Source organism: Sorex fumeus, unplaced genomic scaffold (genome assembly GCF_029834395.1).
Source record: "Sorex fumeus unplaced genomic scaffold, SorFum_2.1 ptg000019l, whole genome shotgun sequence".
NCBI lineage: Eukaryota > Metazoa > Chordata > Mammalia > Eulipotyphla > Soricidae > Sorex > Sorex fumeus.
The window spans coordinates 24,272,177-24,295,234 of NW_026606076.1; the positions used below are offsets into that span (position 1 = coordinate 24,272,177).

General features: G+C 46.1%; 1 pseudogene; it reads left to right on the plus strand.

The window, feature by feature from the left end:
• LOC130022365 (zinc finger protein 208-like) overlaps positions 1–22,858 on the plus strand; it is a 371,668-nt pseudogene extending 348,810 nt beyond the window's left edge.
• Positions 22,859–23,058: the final 200 nt, after the last annotated feature.

The following is a 23,058-nucleotide window of genomic DNA, read 5'->3' on the forward strand; positions in this document are numbered from 1 at the left end:
ATTCTTCTGTGTTTCTCTGTAACTTCCTTCTCTGTGATTTGCTTTCCCAACTGGCCTGTCACCTTTTCCTCCTAATCAGACTCTGTTAATTTGTAAGGTCTGAATCCTCAGAAATCTGAGTGAAAAACTGATTTTCTCTTCTCCTTATGTACTTTGCATAGTTACTTTAGAGCAATGTCCTTTTCGTATAGACATAGGAATATAGTTAATACTCTGACTTTGTAACTTGAGAGTTAATTGACTCCAAATCATACCTCATACCTGGATATCTGCTTTCTCAATCTAAGCCTCAGTTGCCCTTAGTTCCTAGCACCCCAAAGGCAGTGTCACGATGAGGGACTGGATGGACCCAGGGATAGCTGTGAGGTACACTGTCATTGAAATGGTCCAGGCCAAAGCGCCATATAAATTAAGAGCATGGTCATGGACAAATTCTGTCATGATCCAAAGAGTAACAACTAGATTATGACCATGCTAGTGTTAAGAAAGACTAATCTTGCCTGAGCCCTGTAGTCTGAGATCTATAGTAAGATGTCCCCAACTTTATGTATCTATTACTGTGTCCATACAAAATGACTAATATTATTAAAGAGTAGAATTAAGATGACTGTTTATATGGTTGCTGGACTAAGGGAAGGAAAAACACACCCAAAGATGGCATTTTGCCTTTAGGTTGGTCTTTGTGCTGAAAAAGTTTGTCCTAGAAGAAGCTTCCCCCAAAAGAGGGACCATACATCCATTGATTGTATGACCTCGGCTATGAGTAATTGCTACCCCAAACCCCTGATGATTTGGGAGATAACTAAGGCTGTAAGAGTGGACAAAGGAAAAATCAAGAGAGAATTTGAGACGGAGAGTCCAAGAGAAATGAAGGAGATTCATGGAAAGAGAATCAGAGGAGAATTGAGATAAGCTTGGAAGAAACTGATGACAATGATAATCATTTTAGAATGTGTGAATCTTCCCAGCTCAGGCCTATTCAGTGTCTCTCTTCCCAAGTCAGATTACAGCTATGCCAAATCCTGAAGTTGTGGTTTGAGTTCTGAAATAAATCACAGCAAGTCAGGTAAGAATTAGTCAAATGACTCCTGTGTGAACAGACCGAGCAGGTGGATGACATCTCTGTGGTTCTCACAGTCCAACAGACCCAGAGCAAAGGGAAGATCCTTTGGGAGTATCGCCGGGAGGAGCTTGGCAATCACACACTACCCTTTTGGCTTTTCTATTTGACTATACCCAGGGATATCTGGGGATCATATAGCATACTGCAAATCAAACCCATTGCAAGGCAAGCACCCTCCCCACTATACTATGACTTCAGCACAATCTAGCGTTATTAAGGGCTCACTCATTGACTTTTTAACATAAAAGAAAAAGAACATTTCGTAATGGGTCAGAGAGAGAATAGAAGGTAGGGCATCTGCCTTGCATAAGGCTGACAGGGGCAGGATTCTGAGCACTGCTGAAAGGAACGCCTGAGGACCGCCAGGAATAAACCCTTCGGGAACATCAGACCCCAAACCAAAACAAAACAAAATGTCTCCGTATACTCAAAAAATGCAAATGATCTGAGGGTAAAGACAAGCTTAGTGACAGAGAGGGCGGGGTGCAAGGTGGTTCTGCTGCTCCTGAAAAGGGCACCCCAGCAATACAGGCTGTGCAGCCAGGCTTATTAAGAGAAAGGGGTACAAAGGACCCACATGACTAATGAAGAAGAATGGAACAAGCCAAGAAAGCAAAGCACCGGATCACCCCAGGGAATCGAAGGGCCGTGTGAGTACAGCACAGATGCCTGCATCTAGGAGCCCGAGGCCCCCTGGGGTCAGCAACATGTTTCACACACACTCAGGGTACACCCACGATGCCTGGGGCTCCAGCCTGGGAGGGTCCTCAGACACTCAGCTGCAAACACACCTCTCCTCCCCGGCCTCATGGCTCCTCCTACCAGCCAGGGGATTACAGCTGGCTTCACCCTAGAATACCCTGCCCCCACAGAATCAATGTAGAGACTAGTGACAATGAAAAGGTGAGAGGTCTATCCCATATGTCCCTGATATAGCCAGCCAAGTTACTGAAAGTACGCAAACAACACAATCTTCACTTTTGTTGCCTTGCACACAACAGGTCCAATTCAATCCCCGGATCCCATATGATCCGCCAAGCAAACACCAAGAGTGATATGTGAGTGCAGAACCCAGAGTCACCCCTAATATCACGGCATGGCCGAAAAATGAAAAAAAACAAAACAAAATTGGATGCATAAAAATATAAAGTTAGGCGCTAAAAGATAGTAAAGCAGGTAGAGCAGATTCTTCAACCACACATACCGGGGGTAGGTTCTGAAATTAAACAAAAAATGCAATGTAAGAATTCATTGAATGCGGGGCTAGAGCGATAGCACAGTGGGTTCGGTGTTTGCCTTGCAAGCGGCCAACACGTATTTGATTCCCAGCATCACATATGATCTCCTGAGCACTACCAGGAATAATTCCTGAGTGCAGAGCCAGGAGTAACCCCTGTGCATTGCCAAGTGTGAATCAAAAAGAAAAAAAAAGAATTTATTAAATGGAGAATAATTAGATGAGGTTGAGCAGGTGGAGAACATCTCCATGGTTCTCGCAGTCCACAGAGGCCCACAGCAAAGGGAGGTCCATTGAGGGAATCGCCGTGATCAGCTTGGCAATACCCAAATTAGCTTTCTGAGTTTTCATTTTTGACCAGACCCAGTGATGACTGGGGGAACATATGTGATGTCCAGATTCAACCTGGGTTGGCTCTGTGCAAGGGACGCACACTTGTGTGTACTATCTCTCCATTTAGCTTTGTCATGTGCCCCCTCATTCAATATTTAAACATAAATTCAAAAATATTCCTTAGTGGGTAGAAGAAAACAGCAGTTAGGTCATTTGCCTTCTAAGAGGCTGACAGGGGCTGATCCCTGAGCACCACCAAAATTAACCCCTGTGAACAACCAGGAAAAACAGCTGAGTATTTCAGGCCCAAAACAAAAACAAAATCATTTTGTTGATATTATGAAAAGCCATGCTAATGATCCGATGGCAAAGATAACATGACAGGGCTGGACTGATACCACAGTGGGTAAGTCATTTGCCTTGCATGTGACTGACCCGGGTTTGATTCACAGCATCCATTATTGTCCCCTGAACACTGACAGGAACAATTCCCGAGTGCAGAGCTGGGACTAACCCTAAAGCATGGCCAGGTGTGACCCAAAAAGAAAAAAAAGTTAAGCATGACAGTGAGGGCAGAGCTTCCAGCTGTGCCTGGAAAGAGACCTGACATTGCAGGCTGTACAGCCAGGCTGATAAGGCAGGGGGACTGAGCACTGAGAAACCATTGCGTGATTCTGCACTCCTGACACATGAGGTGACAAAGCCAAGAAAGCAAAGTGAGGATCATTCTGTGATTGAGAGTCCTGGGGAGGGAATGGCAGCATGAGGCAGCACAGACGCCTGGATCCAGGAGCCTGAGGCTCCCGGGGTCAGCAGCACGTTTCACACACACACACTCGGCACCCACACGGTGCCCAGGGCTCAAGCCAGGGATTGTTCTCAGACACACACCCACACACACGCTTCTCCTCCCCGACTTCAGGGCTCCTCCTTCCAGCCAGAAGATCACCCAGACTCCACCTCAGAATGCCCTGCTTCCACAGAGACAATGTACGGATTAGTGACAAGGAAAAAAGTGACAACTTACTAGGACAACTCCATGTGTCCTAATAAAAGAAGTGAAATTACAGAAAAGGCATGAACAGAATCTCCACTTTCCATATGCCTCTGATTGGTGGATATCAGGGACATAAGACCCAAGTTTCATTTCAAGAGTGAAATTTGGGTCCTTCTGAAGTCTCCCATGAACTAATGGAAGTGACCCCAAGTAGTGAAATAGAGCAGAGACTGATAGGGTGAGGCTCTAAGAAAGAAATGAACTAGTGGCTGGAGTGATAGTCCAGCATGGTGGGCAAGTGCCTGATACACACATACAGTTTTTATCCCTGGCATCCATATGGATTCCAGAGCACTGTCGGGAGAAATTCCTCAATAATAACCAGGCATAATCTCTTAGCATTACCGGGTTTAGCACGCAAACCAAGTCAAAACAAAAAAAAAGTAATAAATGAAGTTGCAGGTCTGGGGCAGTAGTACAAAGATTAAGGTACCAGCCTCGTAAGCTGCTGACCAGGTTAATCCACAGCACAGCCAAGGGCCCCTGAGCACTGCTATGAGCGATCCTTCATCACAGAGCCAGAAGGAATGTGGACTGTGGCCCCAAAACAAAACCAAAGCAAACGCATTGAAGTGAAGGGTAGTACAAGAAGTTAATTTAGCAATGGAAGGACCCTTTTACAGGAGCTTGAGCGACAGTACAATGTGGAGGATGCTTCGCTGGCATGTGGTTGATCTGGTTCAATGCCCTGTATCTCAGATTGACCCCAAAGCCCACCTAAAGTCATTACTGAGTAAAGGGCCTTGGTAACCCCTGAGCATCATGAGGTGTTGCCCAATAACAAAAACAGAGAAAAGGAAAGGACGTAGAGAAACAACGAAATGCACAGCTGTCAAATATCAGAGTAATGGCAACACAGCCCCTGTCCAGTCCTCAAGATGCCTTACAGGTCTCTCCTGGCACACACTCCCACGCAGCTCTCACTGATGGCCCGCAGATGTTCATAGGTCTCCAGTATCACGTCCCTATAAAGCTTTCTCTCATATATGGCCAAGCACATCCACTCCTGGGGTGAGGGTTATGGCCACATGAGTACAGGTCACCGCATCCTCAGTCAGGAGACATACAGGAGCAGAAGTCAGGGTCCATCCCCAGCCCATTCCCTTGGCAGTGAGTAGGAAACCACCAGGAACCTAGAAGCATTCAGCTCAGGGTGTCTCCTCTCAGGAAGAACGAGCCTCCACTCAAAATTCCTGGCTGACAGGCCCCAGAAATCATTCTACGGAAGCTGGATCTGATAAAATGTGAGAATTCTATAGTACAAAGTTCCTGTTAGGTGTCAGCCTTACACACAGACACCCCAGTGCCAAACACAGCACCACTAGTCCAGTGAGCACTGAAGAGTAACAACTGAACACAAACTCAGAGAGACCAATAAAGTGATCCTAGATGTGGCCCCAAATACTAAGCATCCCCCCATACACACAACTCTTGTCCTAGGAATGAAAAGGGAAACTCAATGTTCAGCGAGGTACTCAGAACTCTGTGTAACATATGTGCCTGTAGGACTCAGAAATCCTGGTTCAGGTTTGTCACAAATCTGTCTCGGAAAGTAGTGACTCAGTCCCAAAGATCCTCTGCTCCATCTCCCTGGGACCGGAGCATCCCTGGAATTGTGCACAACATCGTGTGAATGTGACTGTGTGACACAGCAGGCAAGGCTCTCCAGAGCAGAAAAGACAAAAGAGGTGAAACACACGTCCTGGTACTGAGTCACTGTAGCTGCCAGAGCACTTATGGGGCCCGCACATCCCAGGGGTACTGATAACATCAGTTGTGAACCCAGGGGACTGAGCCAAGATGAAGCCCTGAGCGCCTCCAATGTGGCACAAAAATAAATACGGAAGAAAACAAAGCAGCATCATGGAGGAACAAGAAGGATATCAGGCCAGGGACAATGGGTAGGGCTGGTGGCTGCAGCCATTTCACAGGTCCCCCAAGCAACACCAGGTGCAATGCTGGAGTGCAGAGCTAGGAGTAACCCTTGAGAATCACTAGGTGTGGCTCATCCTCTTCAAAATCACCCAAAACAAAACAAAATCCAAGATCAGCATTGGGCCCCTGCCACCCCTTAGGGTCATTACCCACTGTACTACTGCTCCCGCCCCAAAATAGTTATTTTGAAACAATTTTCCAGGTTCAATCAAATGAAATATCAAGTTTTTGATTCAGGAAAAAAATAGAAATTTCTTTAGGTTTTGAGCAATGATTTCACCACCTGGTGAAGCTAAGGGCCTCAACCCCAAGCATTAGGCTCTAGATTTCCTCTCTGTAGTGCCCAGCCCTGCACTTTAAAAATCACACACTTGGTCCACCGAGTATCCTGTTGGCATAATATCTGTTCCAAATTTTACCAGCTCACTCATACTCAATGACACCATTCCCATATCAAATTGCTGCAGTGTCAAATCCTGAATCTGCGGTTTGAGTTCTGAAATCAAATGCAATATGCATTATAAGAACTCATTGAAAGAAATGTAGTTAAATGAGGCAGTGTGGGTGGAGGACATCTCCTTGGTTCTCACAATCCAAACAGGCCCACAACAAACAGAAGATCTGATTAGATGATGCGTGTGAGCAGCATGTCAATCCACACAAGATGTTCAGGTTTTACTTTTTGACCAGACCTTGTGATGTTCGGGACACATATGGGATGCATGTTATTGTACAAGGTCGGCTGAGTGCACGGTAAGCACAGTCCCCACTATACTATTACTCAGGCCCAAACTAGCTTTGTTACGGGATCACTCATTCACTATTTACAGAAAAAGGCGAAAGATATTTTGCAAGCACCCGACCAATGTAGGCTGTGCAGCCAGGCTGCTAATGTACAGACTGGGGGCGGGGGGTGGAGGGGCGGGACACCAAGGGCTGTGAATCGTATGTACCAACACATCAGGATAAATGATAACAACGCCAAGAAACTAAAGTGCAGGATCATAATTGAGGGAGAGTCCAGACAAGTGAAGAGCAGTGTGAGTACAGCACAGATGCCTGGATCCAGGAGTTCGAGGCTCCTGGGGTCAGCAGCGTTTTTCACTTGCACTCAGCGTACCCCCACAGTGCCCAGAACTCCGCCAGGAAGGGTCCTCAGACACTCACCTGCACACACGCCTCTCCTCCCATGTCTCAGAGCTCCTCCTTCCAGCCAGGAGATCACTGAAGGCTTCACCCCCGGAATGCCTTGCACTGACAGAGATGAATCACATCTCTGGAGGAATCGAACTCGGGTCGGCCATGTTGGCTGCGTGCAAGGCAAATGCTCTACCGCTGTGCTATCGCTCCAGCCCACAAATACTCCATATATTATATATATATTTATATATATAAATACATTATAAAAAATGAAAAAAAGTTATTCTGGATCAATCACTTCCATAATTACAATGGCCGGAGTCAGAAAATGAACCTTAGGTAAAACAATTTTATTTTCAACAAGTGGGTGGGGGATTGATACAAATGTACAGTAAGGAGGTAAATAATCCTGGTATATGTGAAAGCTTCCTGTGATACTAATACCATAAGTGAAATGTACTTGCTGATTATCACCTGGACCATGGTTATGGCATTGTCCTGGCATTTGGTCTTCCCAGTAAGTTAACTGGTAAATAATGGTTCTTAGTGATAGAGCAAGGTGGATGGAAATAAATACGAATTAAATAGGTACAAAATTGCATTTTGCTGGATACTGTCAAGACTCACCATGGTTTTATTCTTTGCTGTGACTCTGGCTTGGCTCAGAGATCAGGTTTGCAGGGGATCATCAACCACGATGATGTAGTGAACCCTTTTGACATTGAATAGACAGCCAAGCCTCCATTATTCAGGCCTTTCTGTGTTCTGTTCTGGGAGCCACATCCCGCTGTGCTGTCCATAATTTTGTCCAGGTCAGCCGCATGCAAGAAAGCACTCCATTCGCTGTAGCATATCTGCACTCCTTGTATTCAGGTTTCCATTCGCTGTACACAAACATTGAGGATAAAAGTTTTGAGATTTTTACTTTGGAAGCAGTAAAATCCTAATAATCTAATATTCACCAAAATGGTAAACACCATGTAGATCTGTGCAAAAGGCCAAGCCAGGCTGCAAAGTGACCGGTGTGGTTTGCTGCCTTAATCCCCATGCACACCTCCATGATGGGGGTTGGTCTGTATGCTGTGTTTTATGTACTTAAGTATGTATTTTCGTTTTGGGGGAAATCCGACAGTACTTAAGGGTTACTCCTGGTGGTTCCCGGCCACTATTGGGGATGTCAGGGACTGAACTCCTGTTGACCGAGTTCAAGGCATGTGGGCAACCCACTGTACTACCCCTCAGGCACTGTTGGTTTGAAATATTGTTTCTGAAATGCCTCCTGGGGTTTACCTTATAAGCATGAGTCCACTGCTCTTGTGTTGTTAAGAGGTAGAAGCCTTTCCTCCTGTTCCACTGTCTCTCCGTCTCTCTGGGTTGTTATGAGATAAGTTCCTCTCTGCATCTCCATGGCTGGCTTCAGAGTAAGGGTGCAATACAGGATTAGGTGACTTCTATCTCCAGACCCCCACTTTGTGACTGAACACTGAAGCTACCTCTTCTTCACTCCTTCATGTGAGCCCATTCCACTACAGTGCACTTTATTTTTCTTTTTGGTCACATCCAGAGGTGCTCAAGGGTTACTCCTGGCTCTTCTGCATGCCTGGCCCTGCTTGGGAGACTATATAGAATGCAGATGATTCAACCTGGGCCAGCTGTGTGCAAGGCAAACACCCTATCCACTGTGCTATCACGCCAGCCAGCCAGCCAGCCAGCCAGCCAGCCAGCCAGCCAGCCAGCCAGCCAGCCAGCCTTACACATTTACCTGCATTTTCCTAGTTGTTCTCTGCACAGCTGGTGTCTGGCTCTTTAAGGCTGCTAGGAGAACCGGAAGTGACATCACAGCAGGGCATTTAGATGTTTGCCTGCAAGAAGCTTGATCAGCCTCCATTTCTTACTGCAGGTGAGGGGCGAAGTGGCTGTCCCGCGTGGAAAGGGTCTGTGAAGGTCGGTTTCGTGGCAGCACGCTAGCGGCCTCCCGGCGCCTCCAGGTCTCTGCACAGAGGGGCGGGGCCAAGCCACCTTGGAGGCCGCTTTTTCAGCCGTTTCCCGATATCCTGGCGGTTCCTGAGGCGTGACCGGGTTTGGTGGGTGACGCGGAGCTTTGGTGAGTGCAGTGGGGGCTGTGCCGGGGCGCAGGGGTCGCGGGTGTGAGTGCGTGGTTCTGTGGATCCCCTGCAGCTCCGCCGTGGGGCAGTGGCAGGTGGGCGCGGGGGTGAGCGCCGGGGCTGCAGAGCGTGGGGACTGGGCCGTCCTGACCCTCCCAGCACGGGACTGCGCTGGGCGCTGTCCTGGACGCTTTGGCCCGAACCTCAATGCTGCAAAACCTGCAGATTCTCTTAGAGGACGGGAGAGATAGCACAGCGGTTAGGGCGTTTGCTTTCCATCTGGCCCACCAAGTTTGATCTCCGAGCTCCACCAGGACGGGTGCCTGAGCGCAGAGTCAGAAGTTTCTCGTCCATATCGCCGGTGGTTCCTCCAAAACTATGAAAGGACTGTTAATTTTAGAGGGGCAGAGGGGAAGCTCCCGAATGGCAAATGACACTGTAGCTCTCGGTCACTATTCATTAGTAGCCCTAATGTCCAGGGCCATCTTGTGTGTGTAAATCTAGGGGTGGTTGCGGTTTGCAAGTGAAAATTTAATTTTGGGCTATTTTTGGTTGTATTTTGGGCACATCTATGGAAGCTCAGGGTTACTTCAGGAGCAGCACTCTGTGTTTTTTTTTTTTTCATCTTTAGGGGTCACGTGAGATGCTGAGTATCAATCTGAGTCAGCAAGGGAAGCGCCCCTCCCAGCTTACTATCTCTCTGACTCCACATTGTTGTTGTTTTTTTCTAACATGTAGAATTTCTGTACCCTAAAATCAAGTTGAAAATTGCACCCTGACTCTTCATCTCTCCCTGATCAGGGCAAAACGCGGCTGTTACACTGAGTACTGAGAGTTGTGTTCAAATAATGTATGGACATGAGCTGCGTGCATTTGGTGGCAATGATTGATATCCCCACCCTGGCCGGTGAAGGGTGACAGAGGATCGAAGAAGGAAACAGGGGCCAGGCTCTTGGTGATCTGCTGGATATTAACTTAACAATGTTTTAGGTTTCATCTCTGAATTTCCACATTTGCTCCTCCCAGAAAAGCTTATCATGTCCTTGCTTACATCCCTAATTTAGTTAAAGTTTATCTTTAACCTTTTCATTGTATTTTACCTCTCATTGTCTCAGTTCCCAAAGTAAGTCTTGATTACTTATGAGCCATAACTTTCTCTTAATTCTCAGCTTCATATTTGTACTGCTTTGTAGTTGAAGTGCTGTGTATTTGTACCCACTTTTCTGTTTCCCCTATAGCTTTTTATGTTTTTACTATCCAACAGCCACGGCAGAGCCTGGCAAGCTCCCTGTGACATATTCGATATGCCAAACACAGTAACAACAAAGTCTCCAATGGAGACGTTACTGGGCCCGCTTGAGCAAATCAATGAACAACGGGAGGGCCTTTACTTTACTTTACTTACTTACTATACAACAGTGTCTATGGTTAAACCAGAAAGACATTAATGCTGTGCTCCTAATATTTGGGAGTTGATTGACTCTGAAGTTATCTAATCCTGGGTATAATTGCTTGGTCATCATTACTTGACTCATGCTTTAGTTGCTGTAGTTCCTAACACCCCAAAAGGGACGTTCTGTCGTGGGACTTGGATGGACCCGGGGCAAGTGGCAAAACTACCCGGGTTCCAAAATGGAACATTCTAGAAAGCAGAAATGCATGGTCTTGATGCAAACTGTTACAGCTTAAGAAACAGAAACCCCATGGGGAAGGACAAGCTGAACTGGCCTGAGGACTGAGTCTAGGATTTACAGTAAAACCTTGCTTGCTCTCACAACCCAGAGAATTAAGTGTTAAAATCCTTATTTGCTCTGAAAGCCCAGAGAACTCAGTGTTGGGATCTTTGTTTCTTGCTCTGTTTATCCAAACAACGCAAGTATTGATAAATTATACAACTAGATGAAAAGATAAAAGCAATGCAGATGTCCCTGGGAGACAGAGTGTCTCCTTGGGTGAATCTCCCAATGAGAATTTCCTCTGACAAATGTTTATCTGCATAAATGATCAGTCACTCCTATGTCCTTATCTCATGCCCCCTCAGATGTTCTATAAGTATGGTAGCTGTTCTGCATTAAATGGGCCATTTTTCACTTAGGGTGTGGTTTTCTGTCTCCCTGTCTCTCTGTCTCTGTTGGGAAGGGACCCCCATTTTACTTTGTGGACTCACTGTACCCGCACATTTTACTTTGTGGACTCACAGTGATCAAGTTGCTACTTATTCCATTCTCCTTTGCACCTATACCAGTCTCCCACTGCTCTTTATCCCTCTCTTCACCCATCTCCCACAGGCTTTATTCCCCATCCCACAGAGTTAGGGGTAGCAAATACACAGAGATGTGGTTGTACAATCAAAGGATGTAAAGCCCTTCCCTGAAGAGAAATTTCTAGGACAAAACTTTGACTCAGAAGGAGAGATCAGCTCAAGGGCAGGATTTTCTCTAAGGACATATTTTTTCTTTGCTTATTTCATATTCATTGAAACAATCATCCTAAATTGACACTTAATCTTTCTGTTTAATTTGAATGGACACAGTAAAAGATCTATTAAGCTTATAGGGTGTCTCTATTGGGAATATTTCCTATAGCTCCCAGACTACACTCCCCAGGATAGGATAGTCCTTCCTAACCCCAGCAGGATCCTTACCCAGTTACTTATGTTTGGGTCACGACAAAATTTTTTATGGTGCTTACCTGTCACTTTTTAATGCCAGTGTAGCTCACAACTATCCTGGGTCCATCCAGTCTCTTGCTTTTTGGGTGCTAAGAAAGAAGAGTAGCTGAGGCTTAAGTCTCATAAATATGACAATGCCCAGGAGTGTATAATATCTGGAGTCAAATCACTCTGAAGTTACAAAAGCATAACATTGTCTTCCTTTGTCTCTACAAAGCTGAGGGCTGGGGGCATGGCCATCCCGATCCTGCCAGCACAATCTTCCCAACTGGGACTGCACTGGTCCTTGTCCAGGAGCAAAAAGGATATTTGCCTAAAGTAAACTGCAGAGGACATTAAGGAAATAGAAAGTCAAAATTTGACTCACAAATACAAAATCCAGAGATCTCTGAAGAATTTGACTTTACAATTCACAGTTTCTAGTTAGGGGAAATGGGTGATTAATGCATAGGAGAAGCAGAGCACCTGGAAGTTAAAGATGAATACTAAGGAAATGGGAGTGATTTGGGAGCATTGGTATGGGTGTTACTCAGTAAGCCTAAATTCCTTGTAGCAGAAGAGAAATCATGGACCAATGATAAACCTAAATTGTTTAGAACTCTAATCCAACAAAGGTAAAGGGTTTTGTTTTTTAAACATCTTGCTATCTTAGTTTTGGTTTTACAGGAGTAAGGACATTTGCTCAGGGTTCACCTTGGCTGTGCTAGGAGCACATTTACTTAGGGCCAGAGACATAGTACAGTGAGTAAGGATTTAACCATGCAAGCAGTCGACCCAGGTTCCACCCCTGCACCCATATATTCTGTACCAGAGTGATTCCTGAGTGTAAAGCTAAGAGTAAGCCCTGGATATGCCGTTTGTGGCCCCCAAACAAAAATCACACAAAGACACACTTGTATATACACACATATATGCACATACAATTAAGAAAGATGCAAAATGGAGAAAGAACAATAGAGTTTCGGTAGCAGGGAAAGATCAAGAATAGGGAATTTTTAAGGACCAGAAATTTGACTCTTTAAATGTTTCACTCTAGAATTTGTCATTGCACATTATTTCCCCCCCTTCGGTAGAATTTGCCTTTTTTTGTTCTTATATTTTTTGCCATAGCATACAGTACTCAGTGTTTACTCTTGTGTCTGAGCTCAGGGATCATTTGCAAGAGTCAGGGTAACATTGTGTGTCTAGATATCTTTGGTTCAATGTTTGGTGACAACTGCAGGATCAGGGGACTTCTCCTTACCCCCGGGCCCCATAGTGTGTGACCGACCACTCCAGCATTTGCCACTCCATGCCTTTTTTTGAGTCCATCCCCCTTGCAGTACGGATTCACCTAGGAGGCAAAATGGTTCTCAGTGCCTAGACTCTGGCTCTTTAAGGCACCTTATGGAAATAAAAGTGATGTCATAAGTGATGTCATAGTTCATTTTCCATCCCTGACACTGACACTGGGGCTGTTGTGTACTTGCCAAAGGACAAGTAAATTTGCGCTCTATCCTTAAAGGGGGATTCTGAAGGCGGGTTTTGTGGCAGGATTCGAGCAGCCTCCTGTGAGCACCCCGCACCTTCCCATTTCCACACTCTGAGCTGAGGGGCCGAGCCAGCTTGGGGGGCACTTTTGCCCTAGTTTTTCACTTGTTCTCTGAAATCCAGGTATATTCTGAGGTGCGGTGGAGGCTTTAGGGGGATGCGGAGCTTTGGGGGTGCAGTGGAGGCTGTCTCAGAGTTCAGGGGTGGCAGCTGTGAGTGTGTGATCCCGGGGGCCTGTTTGGCCACGATCATCTCCAGCTCCAGGATGGGGCAATAGTGGCTGAATGCGAGAATCAGCCGGGTCTTGGCCGTACCAACCCTCCCAGCAGTCCCATGTTTGAACCATCGGCCCTAACCTAGCTTCTTTAGAATCTCCAGATTTGAGGGGCAGAGCTTCAGCCCCTCCACTTCATGGCAGGAGATATTTTGCTGGTCATCTTCATTGTCTGCCGTTTTAGCCAGGGTTATGTGGGGTATGTTGGGGGGAAGGGGACCTGCAGGTGCCTGAGGTTTGCCAATGAAAACGTATTTGGGGGGCTATTTTTGATTCTTTTTATTTTTGGGGGGAGTGGGAACACACCCGGAGATTCTTCTGACTTACTCTAGTCTCTAAGCTAAGGAATTATCCCTGGCACTGCTGGAGGCCATATGGGATGCAGAGGATTGATCGGTTCATGTGGTCCAACGCCCAAGTCACATTACTGCCTGTCCAACAATACTGGTGTATCTTTTTCCGGATCATGAATTTCAGGTCCTTCACATCAAGCTGTAAGGCAGACCTGACTCTTCATCTTTCCTTGAGCAGACAACCACTGGAATCCGGGTAAATACTGAGGGTAAAGTTTGGGTTTTTTTTTTTTTTTGCTTTTTGGGTTATACCTGGCGATGCACAGGGGTTACTCCTGGTTCTGTACTCGGGAATTACTCCTGGCGGTGCTCAGGGGACCATATGGGATGCTAGGAGTCGAACCTGGGTCGGCTGCATGCAAGGCAAACACCCTACCCGCTGTGCTATCACTCCAGCTCCAAAGGGCTTTTTAATGTTTATTTTTTAAAGAATATTTTTGAGTGTGCGGGGAGGGGGAAGAGCTGTGTTCATGACTCACTCCTAGTATTTTTGGAAGAAATTTATATAGGAAGGGGCGGAGCAAAAGTACAGCAAGTAGGGTGATTGCTTTACACACAGCCAACCCACGTTCTGTTTCTTGAATCCCACTGGTCTCCACACCTGCTGGGAGTGAAACCTGAGTGCAGAGCTAGGAATACTCCCTGAGCAATGCTGGTTCTGACACAAAGAAGAAAAACATGCACACGCACCCGCACAGACACATGCACATGCACACAGAAAACGTGTGATTGTAGAAAAAGAGAATAATAATTCATGGAAAACCATGCCAGAAAATCAAAGTTTTAAGGACCTGCTGTTTGTCTATTTAAATGTTCTTCCCTCTTATTTTGCACAAGAATTCTGTTGGTTTCTTGTGATTCGAATTTGCCTTTTTGTTGCAGTGTTTTTGGTCATAATCTACAGTGCTCAGGTCTTAACTCCTGACAGGTCATATTATGGTCCCTAGTAAATGCCCTGGTTATTTGAATTATTTTTCTATTCAACCAACTGTTTGCGCAGTTTTCTAATATATTCTTGGACGGCAGGAGCAAGTGTTGGCTGAGGCTCACGCAGATGTTCCGTTTCAGGGATAGAGTAAATTAGGACCCATAGGGTCTCAGGTCCAGCGCGAGAGAGCAGGGCTCTGCCTCTGACCCAACTGTACCCAGAAGTGATCTTGGTCCCCGGGACAGAGTGCACAGGCGCATGTTCTTGTCCCTGCTGCAGGAGAGTGGCTGAAGCTTTGTCCACTCTATGTCCCTGTGACTTTCCCCATGGCAGAGCCACATCCAGGCTATAGTTCCCAGGGGCCAGCACTGCTGCCAGCTGCAGGGGCGCCAGTACTTGGGAGCACCGGGACTCAGAGTCAGACCGAGGATGGGCCTGTAGGGATTTTCCTGTGCAATTCAGGGAGGAATTCGGGGACCAGAGAGGGCTGTCATTTCCTCTCCTATTGCCTGGGCCCAGGCTCCTATCCTGAAGTGCAGCACAGATGCCAACAAAATTTGCATCCCCAGCGGAGACAGGAGCTTCTGCCATTGTCTCCCTGAGGTGGGATTATGAGGGTGTGGCTGCTCTGAGATCAGGGGTGGGAGGAGGTGCTGCTCTCTGGTGCTCACTGTTCTGACTTCTTCAGGTCTTTGCACAGAGCCTCCTGCTAATTCTCAGCACAACAGTGGCGGGAGAAGATGGTGATGCGGCTTCTGATAAACCGTCCAAAGGTAGGAGTAGAGGGACAGAATGGCATGAGGTAGTGCCAGCAGTGCCCGGGCTTTCTGGGCGATCTGTTTTGAGTTTCTTTTGGATGGATTCCAAGATGAGACTTCCGATCAGACCACGCCATATTTGGCTGTGGGACCGACCCAGCGGTGCATGAGGAATACTCAAAGCTCAGTGCTCAATGATCACTCCTGACATGTCTAGGCAACCAATGGGATGCTGGAGGTCCAAAGATTTTGTCTTGAATTTTCTGTTTTATTTGGGAGTGATAGCACAGCGGTAGGGTGTTTGCCTTGCACGCAGTCAACATGGCCGACCTGAGTTCGATTCCTCCGCCCCTGCCCCTCTTGGAGAGCTCTGCAAGCTACCGAGAGTATCTCGTCCGCAAGGCAGAGCCTGGCAAGCTCCCTGTGACGTATCCAATATGCCAAACACAGTAACAACAGTCTCCAATGGAGACGTTACTGGGCCCGCTCGAGCAAATCAATGATCAACAATTTGGGGTGCAGAGCAAAGGATTCTCACAATAAATCCTTGTGCTGCACTCTGGCATTGCCCCTGGCAGTGCTTGTGGGACCATATGGGATGGTGGGGATCGCCAGTCCTACACGCTGTTCCCGGAGCAGCTGTCCTGTTACGCCAACCTGCTGCTTCATTTTCTTTTGCATTGTTTGTGTACTCAGCCATCCTCTTTACTCTGTTCTCTGGATTCATAACTGATGGGCATCAGAATGCCCTGGGGTGTGCTGGCCACATTTGCGTACTGTCAACTACAGTGACTTGGACCCCAGGACTTATTTTTCCCCTGTTTTGTCCTTCCTGCTCTGGAGAGCCTTGCCTTCTCAGTCATACAGTCTTATATTCACATAAAGTTATGTGTGGATTTCTGGGCATGCGCTGATCCCAAGGAGAAAGAGCCAAGGATCTCTGAGGCCAGTAGAGATGTTGGGGTGAAGAACCTTCTCCTTCTTTGCAAGGGATTTGGGGCGGTCTTGAGCAGTGTGTTCTTACAGGCACACATGCCATGCACCACTCTGAGTAGTTGTCTATATGGACTGTAGTTCTTAGTCCTAGTAGTCATGAGCTGTGAGGATGCAGCGGTGAGCGTGCAGTCGTTTTTGCTGCACCCAGGGATGGTCTTTTGGATCGTGCAAGTCTGCGGTCAGGTGATCCTCTCTACAGTGCTCACTGGACCAGTGGTGCTCGAATTGGACATTAGGTTGCCAGGAAAGGCAGATATATCCAAGAACTTTCTGTATAACATCCTCCCACTTTCACAGATCCAGCTGCCTTATGTGATTTCTGGGGCCGGTCAGCCATGCATCTGCATGGAGGCTGGTTCATTCGAAGGGGAGAGGACTAGTGACAATATAGGACCCTGGGTCTTGGCCTCACAGTAGTGGGAATGAGACTAAGGTAGACTCTAACTGCCACCCTCCCTGTGTGCTGACTCAGGATGCAGTGACCTTCCACGACGTGGCTGTGAACTTCACCCCGGAGGAATGGTCATGCCTGGCGGCCTCTCAGCAGAAGCTCTACAGGGACGTGATGCTGGATACCTACCAGCATCTGCAGGCTGTAGGTGAGAGCAGTGTGGAGCCAACCCTGTCTGGACAGACCTGCTTGGGCTCCCTGGGTTTGGGCCGCAGCTGTGTGTCCAACAGTAGCTGTGACTGACGGGCTGGTATGTTGAACAGCCGTGAGGTGTTTGTTCCCTCCCTGTTTTTTTTTTTTAGGGTTCACCTGTGGATACTCAGGGCTTACTCTCAGCTCTGTCCTTAGGAATCAGTCTTGTGGAGTAGCAGGACCCTGTGGGGTGATTCAGATCAACCCGTTTCGACTGTGTCCGTGGGAAGATCCCTATCTGCCCAGTTATCGCTCAGGTCCCTTTAAATAGTTCCATCCATTGGTGAATCAATTTGCTTTGTGTACTACACAAACTTCCGTGTGTTTAATTGGCTTTGCTGTTGCCTTTGTTTAGGGAGCACAGTCCACAGTTCTCCTGGCTCTGTGCTAAACGATGACTCCTAAGAGTGCTCAGAAACCGGGATACCATGGACTGAAACCTCTTGGCAATTTAAAACATTGGTGCATGACTCCCAATACTTTTGCACCAGGCACTCAAATCAGACGGTTTTTACTTCCTCTTTTTTTCCTTTGGTATTAGGAAAAAAGAATCAGGATTACGGCCTGATTCTTTTCATTATTACATTCACATATTAGTAATAATAATTATTATTATAGTAATTATTATAGTAATTATAATAATAGTAATAATTATTATTATTATGTAATGATAATAATAATAACGTAATGGCCAGGATCCAGAGATTATCACACCCTTTACGACATCTTATCATCTCATTCCTACTTTGGACAAACTGGCAGGCTACCGAATGTAACCTGCCCACATGGCAGAGTCTGGCAAACTCCCCGTGGAGTACCCAGTATGCCAAATACCAATAATATTGAAGGGTCTCAATCTCTTAACTCTGAAAGAGCCTTGAATATGGGACTTTTTTTAAAATCTCAGGGCTAGGACGAAGGAGACGTTACTGGGGCCTGCTCGAGGCAATCGACGAATAACAGGATGGTTGTGATTGTGATTGTGATTGTGGTTAGGGATTATTCCTGCCTGTGTATTCAGGATCCACACCTGGCCTTGCTCCAAGACCTTATGGGCTGCCTGTGATCAAACCCACAGGTGTGTGCAGCACTTCTGTCCTATGTGCTGTACTATCTCTCCCACCACTGGGGCTTTGATATCTCTTCTCTCAACTCATCTGACACTGCCGTATTTCAGTGCTTGGAGATACTTCTAATGGTTCTTGTGAGACTTCAGCAGGACTCAGGCTTTGCTCCTGGACTCTGCACTCAGGGATCACTCCTGGCTGGCGTGACGGACCCTAGGGGATGTCGGGTATTGCAACTGGATTGGCTGTGAGAAACTCCTGCTGTGCTCTCTTTCTGGATACATTTTTAGATTAAAAAAATAAGGGTCTCTTGCCACCTTTGGCCATTTCCAGATTTATTAAGCACTTAGTTTTACTGAAATTCTTGATGAGTTCATTAGGGGCTCAGGAAACTCCATGTGCTGTTAGGCCTAGACAGACAGTATGGTTAGGAAAGTGATTTTCTTGCAAGCAATGCACCTGGGTTAAATCCCCGGCATCCCATGTCATCCCCAAGCACCAGCAGTGCTGATTTCAGAATACAGAGTCAGGAGTCGTCCTTGAGCATTGCCAGGTTAGACCCCAAACAAGACAAAAACCAACAACATACTGTGCTGATCTACACCCTTTCAGCCATACACAAGGCCTGGTCTATTGTATTTGTGGTATTTTCTTGGGTCTTACCTCTCAAATAACTAGACATATGTGGCATTTTGGAAATGGACATTGTGTTCATGCCTTTATATCAGGAAACACGGGGATTTACCTGTCACCTTTTCCTTGTCACTTATCCATGCCTCTGTCTCTGTTGTGGCAGGGCACACTGGGTTGAAGCCTGCGGTGATCTCCTGGCTGGAAGGAGGAGCCCTGAGGTCAGGGAGGAGAGACTTGTGTTTAGGTGAGTGTCTGAGAACCCTTCCTGGCTCAGGCCCTGTGCAGTGTATGGGTGTCCTGAGCATGTATGAAACACGCTGCTGAGGCTGGGGCCTTGGGCTCCTGGATCCATGGGTCTGTGCCGCACTCGCACTCCTCTTCATTCCCATCGTATGTCTGTCCAGAATGACTCTGTAAGTTGCTTCCATGGCTTTCGAATAAGTAAGACCATAACAGAGCTAGTTTGGATCTGACCGATAGTACAGCAGGGAGTGCCTTGCAATGCCTGAAAGTGACCTGTTCAATAACCTGGTTCCCCGAACATCACCGGGTCTGCTCAAAAACTAAAACAAAACCTAGTGTAGAATTGCAAAGATCCTTACCGTTTTCCACTAACCTAATCTTTTTTTTAGTGTAGGATTTTATGGACTTTGAATACCACAGAGATGTACTCCAACTACATGGCATCATTTTGCTACATTTTTGACAATTGCTTTAACTGCATGTTGTGTTCAGTTTCAGAGCTGAAACCACGGATTCAAGATTTGGCATTACAGCACTTTGATTTGGGAATGGGGTCCGCAAGTATGAGTGAGTTGGTAAGATTTTTAATTCGGAATAAATTATTATGCCAGCGGGAGTGGACCAAATATGTGATTGTTAGGGTGGAGGGCTGTGAATGGCAGGGAGGAATTCCAAAGCCTGATGCTTGGGGTAGAGGACCCTTAGCTTTACTAGGTGCTGAAATCAACCATGTATAAAAATGCTCTGAGTTTTCATTTGCTTGACAGTTATAGTCATTTAAAAAGCTAATTTGTGGGCCCTGGAGATAGTGCAGTGAGAAATATACTTGCTTTGCACAGGGATGGATGATCCTTACCCAGCACTCCTTATAGACACCGTAGACACACAGAACTGATCCTCGATACTGCATGGTGTGCTCCTCCGCCCACCCAACCCCCAATAAATAGAAACTACAAAACATTAAGAACAAAAAACTTTGTTGATCCTGAAAACAATCACTTGTGGTGAGAGCTTTGCAATAGTCACATGGGCTGTCTCAGCTGTGTGAGGATGCAGCGTTATCTTCACCCCTTTATCACAGGTTCCACTCTGAGCTTTAATCAAACCCACTGTGGTTGTATTTCATTTTCTCTTGAAATGGATGCATCAGTTTTCTATAGAAGGAATTATTTCCAGTTATATTCCTTCATTAAGTTAAAGGTGCGGGGAAGTCACAGAATTTTATGAATCTGCTTCCATCAATTTTGTGCGTCGAACTTACATTTACACGAAGGTATTCTATAATAAGACAATCCTTACGTAGGTAATTACATTTGTGTGGTGCATATGTTAGAAACCTCACCTGGGGCTGGAGCAATAGCACAGCGGTTAGGGCATTTGCCTTGCACGCGACCAACCCGGGTTCGATTCCCTGCATCCCATATGGTCCCCTGAGTACTGCCAGGAGTAACTCCTTAGTGCAGAGCCAGGAGTAACCTCTGTGCATCACCAGGTGTGACCCCCCCAAAAAAGAAACCACATCGGAAGGCTCAGTTTTTTGACAGGAAGACTCGGTGAATAAGTTAATAATTGGAATTCTTCTCTGCTCTTCCTACAGGGAAGCAACCAACCCAAGTGGAATATCTCTGATTCTGCACTCTATGACAATATCTCTAGTGAGCAATCCTGCATTCAACCCCATGAGGATGCCAAGACGTGTGGGCTGTCTTCTGAGGGTGATCAGAATGGCGAGAGCTACCTCACTCTGAAGAAGCCCTCCCTTGGAAAAAGTTCCTTGGAGTGTGGTGTTCTCAGTTCACAGTCACAAAATTCCCCAGTCTGGCAGCCACTAGGGAAAGAAGCACTGTTTATAGTGAGTCCCTCACAGCGACAAACTCTCAATCATAGTCACTGTGAACAGAACCCATCTAAGTGTAAGGAATGTGGCGGAGCCTCCCCATGTTCTCAGTACTGTGGTTTTCCCTTAGAAAACTACAGTGGACAGCATCCCCGGAAAAGTGAGCACCGAGAACAAAGTGTGAGTCAAGGATTACTCCATCATGACCATATGAATATAAATTCAGGAGTGAAACCTTATGCGTGTGAAGCATGTGGGAAGGCCTTCAATCAATCATCACATCTTTTTAGACATAGGAGAATTCATACAGCAGAGAAATCTCATAAATGTCAGACATGTGGGAAGACCTTTATTCAGCCCTCAGATCTTAATAGACATATGAAAACGCATAGTGGAGAGAAGCCTTATATATGTCAGACATGTGGGAAGGCCTTTAATCAGCCCTCATATCTTAATAGACATATGAATATTCATACTGGAGAGAAACCTCATAAATGTCAGACATGTGGGAAGGCCTTTATTCACACCTTGTCTCTTTATAGACATAAGAATACGCATAGTGGAAAGAAGAATTATATATGTCAGGAGTGTGGGAAGGCCTTTGCTGGAGCCTCAAAACTTACTGTACATCGGAGAATTCACAATGGAGAGAAACCGTATATATGTAAGGAATGTGGGAAGGCCTTTGCTGCAGCCTCAAGACTTACTGTACATAGGAGAATTCACACTGGAGAGAAACCGTATATATGTAAGGAATGTGGGAAGGCCTTTGCTAAAGCCTCAAGACTTAGTGAACATAGGAGAATTCACACTGGAGAGAAACCGTATGTATGTAAGGAATGTGGGAAGTCCTTTGCTACATCCTCAGAACTTACTGTACATAGGAAAATTCACACTGGAGAGAAACCATATATATGTAAGGAATGTGGAAAGGCCTTTGCTGCAGCCTCAAAACTTACTGTACATAGGAGAATTCACACTGGAGAGAAACCGTATATATGTAAGGAATGTGGGAAGGCCTTTGCTGCAGCCTCAAGACTTACTGTACATAGGAGAATTCACACTGGAGAGAAACCGTATATTTGTAAGGAATGTGGGAAGGCCTTTGCTGCAGCCTCAAGACTTACTGTACATAGGAGAATTCACACTGGAGAGAAACCGTATATATGTAAGGAATGTGGGAAGGCCTTTGCTAAAGCCTCAAAACTTACTGTACATAGGAGAATTCACACTGGAGAGAAACCGTATTTATGTAAGGAATGTGGGAAGGCCTTTTCTGAAGCCTCAAGACTTACTGTACATAGGAGAATTCACACTGGAGAGAAACCATATATATGTAAGGAATGTGGGAAGGCCTTTTCTGAAGGCTCAAGTCTTAGTGAACATAGGAGAATTCACACTGCAGAGAAACCGTATATGTGTAAGGAATGTGGGAAGGCCTTTGCTAAAGCCTCAAAACTTACTGTACATAGGAGAATTCACACTGGAGAGAAACCGTATATATGTAAGGAATGTGGGAAAGCCTTTTCTGAAGCCTCAAGACTTACTGTACATAGGAGAATTCACACTGGAGAGAAACCGTATATATGTACGGAATGTGGGAAGGCCTTTGCTAAAGCCTCAAGACTTAGTGAACATAGGAGAATTCACACTGGAGAGAAATCGTATATATGTTAGGAATGTGGGAAGGCCTTTGCTAAAGCCTCAAGACTTAGTGAACATAGGAGAATTCACATTGGAGAGAAACCATATATCTGCAAAGAATGTGGGAAGGCCTTCTGTCAATCTCAGTACCTTCGGAATCATAGCAGAATTCACAGTGGAGAGAAATCTCATCAGTGTCAGATATGTGGAATGGCATTCACGTTGTCCTCTTCCCTTACTATACACATGAGAATTCATACTTGAGAGAAGCCTTATATATGTGTGGAGTGTGGAAACACCTTTACTACATCCTCGCAATTGACTGTACATAGGAGAATTCACACTGGAGAGAAACTTTATATGTAAGGAATGTGGGAAGGCCTTTGCTGTGACCTCAGTAATTAATGTATATAGGAGAATTCACATTGGATAGAAACCATATATATGTAAGGAATGTGGAAAGGCCTTTGCTGGAGCCTCAGACTTATTGAACACAGGCGCATTCACGCTGGAGAAACAGGCTTGAGCACCCTGCAGCTCCTAGTTTGGGA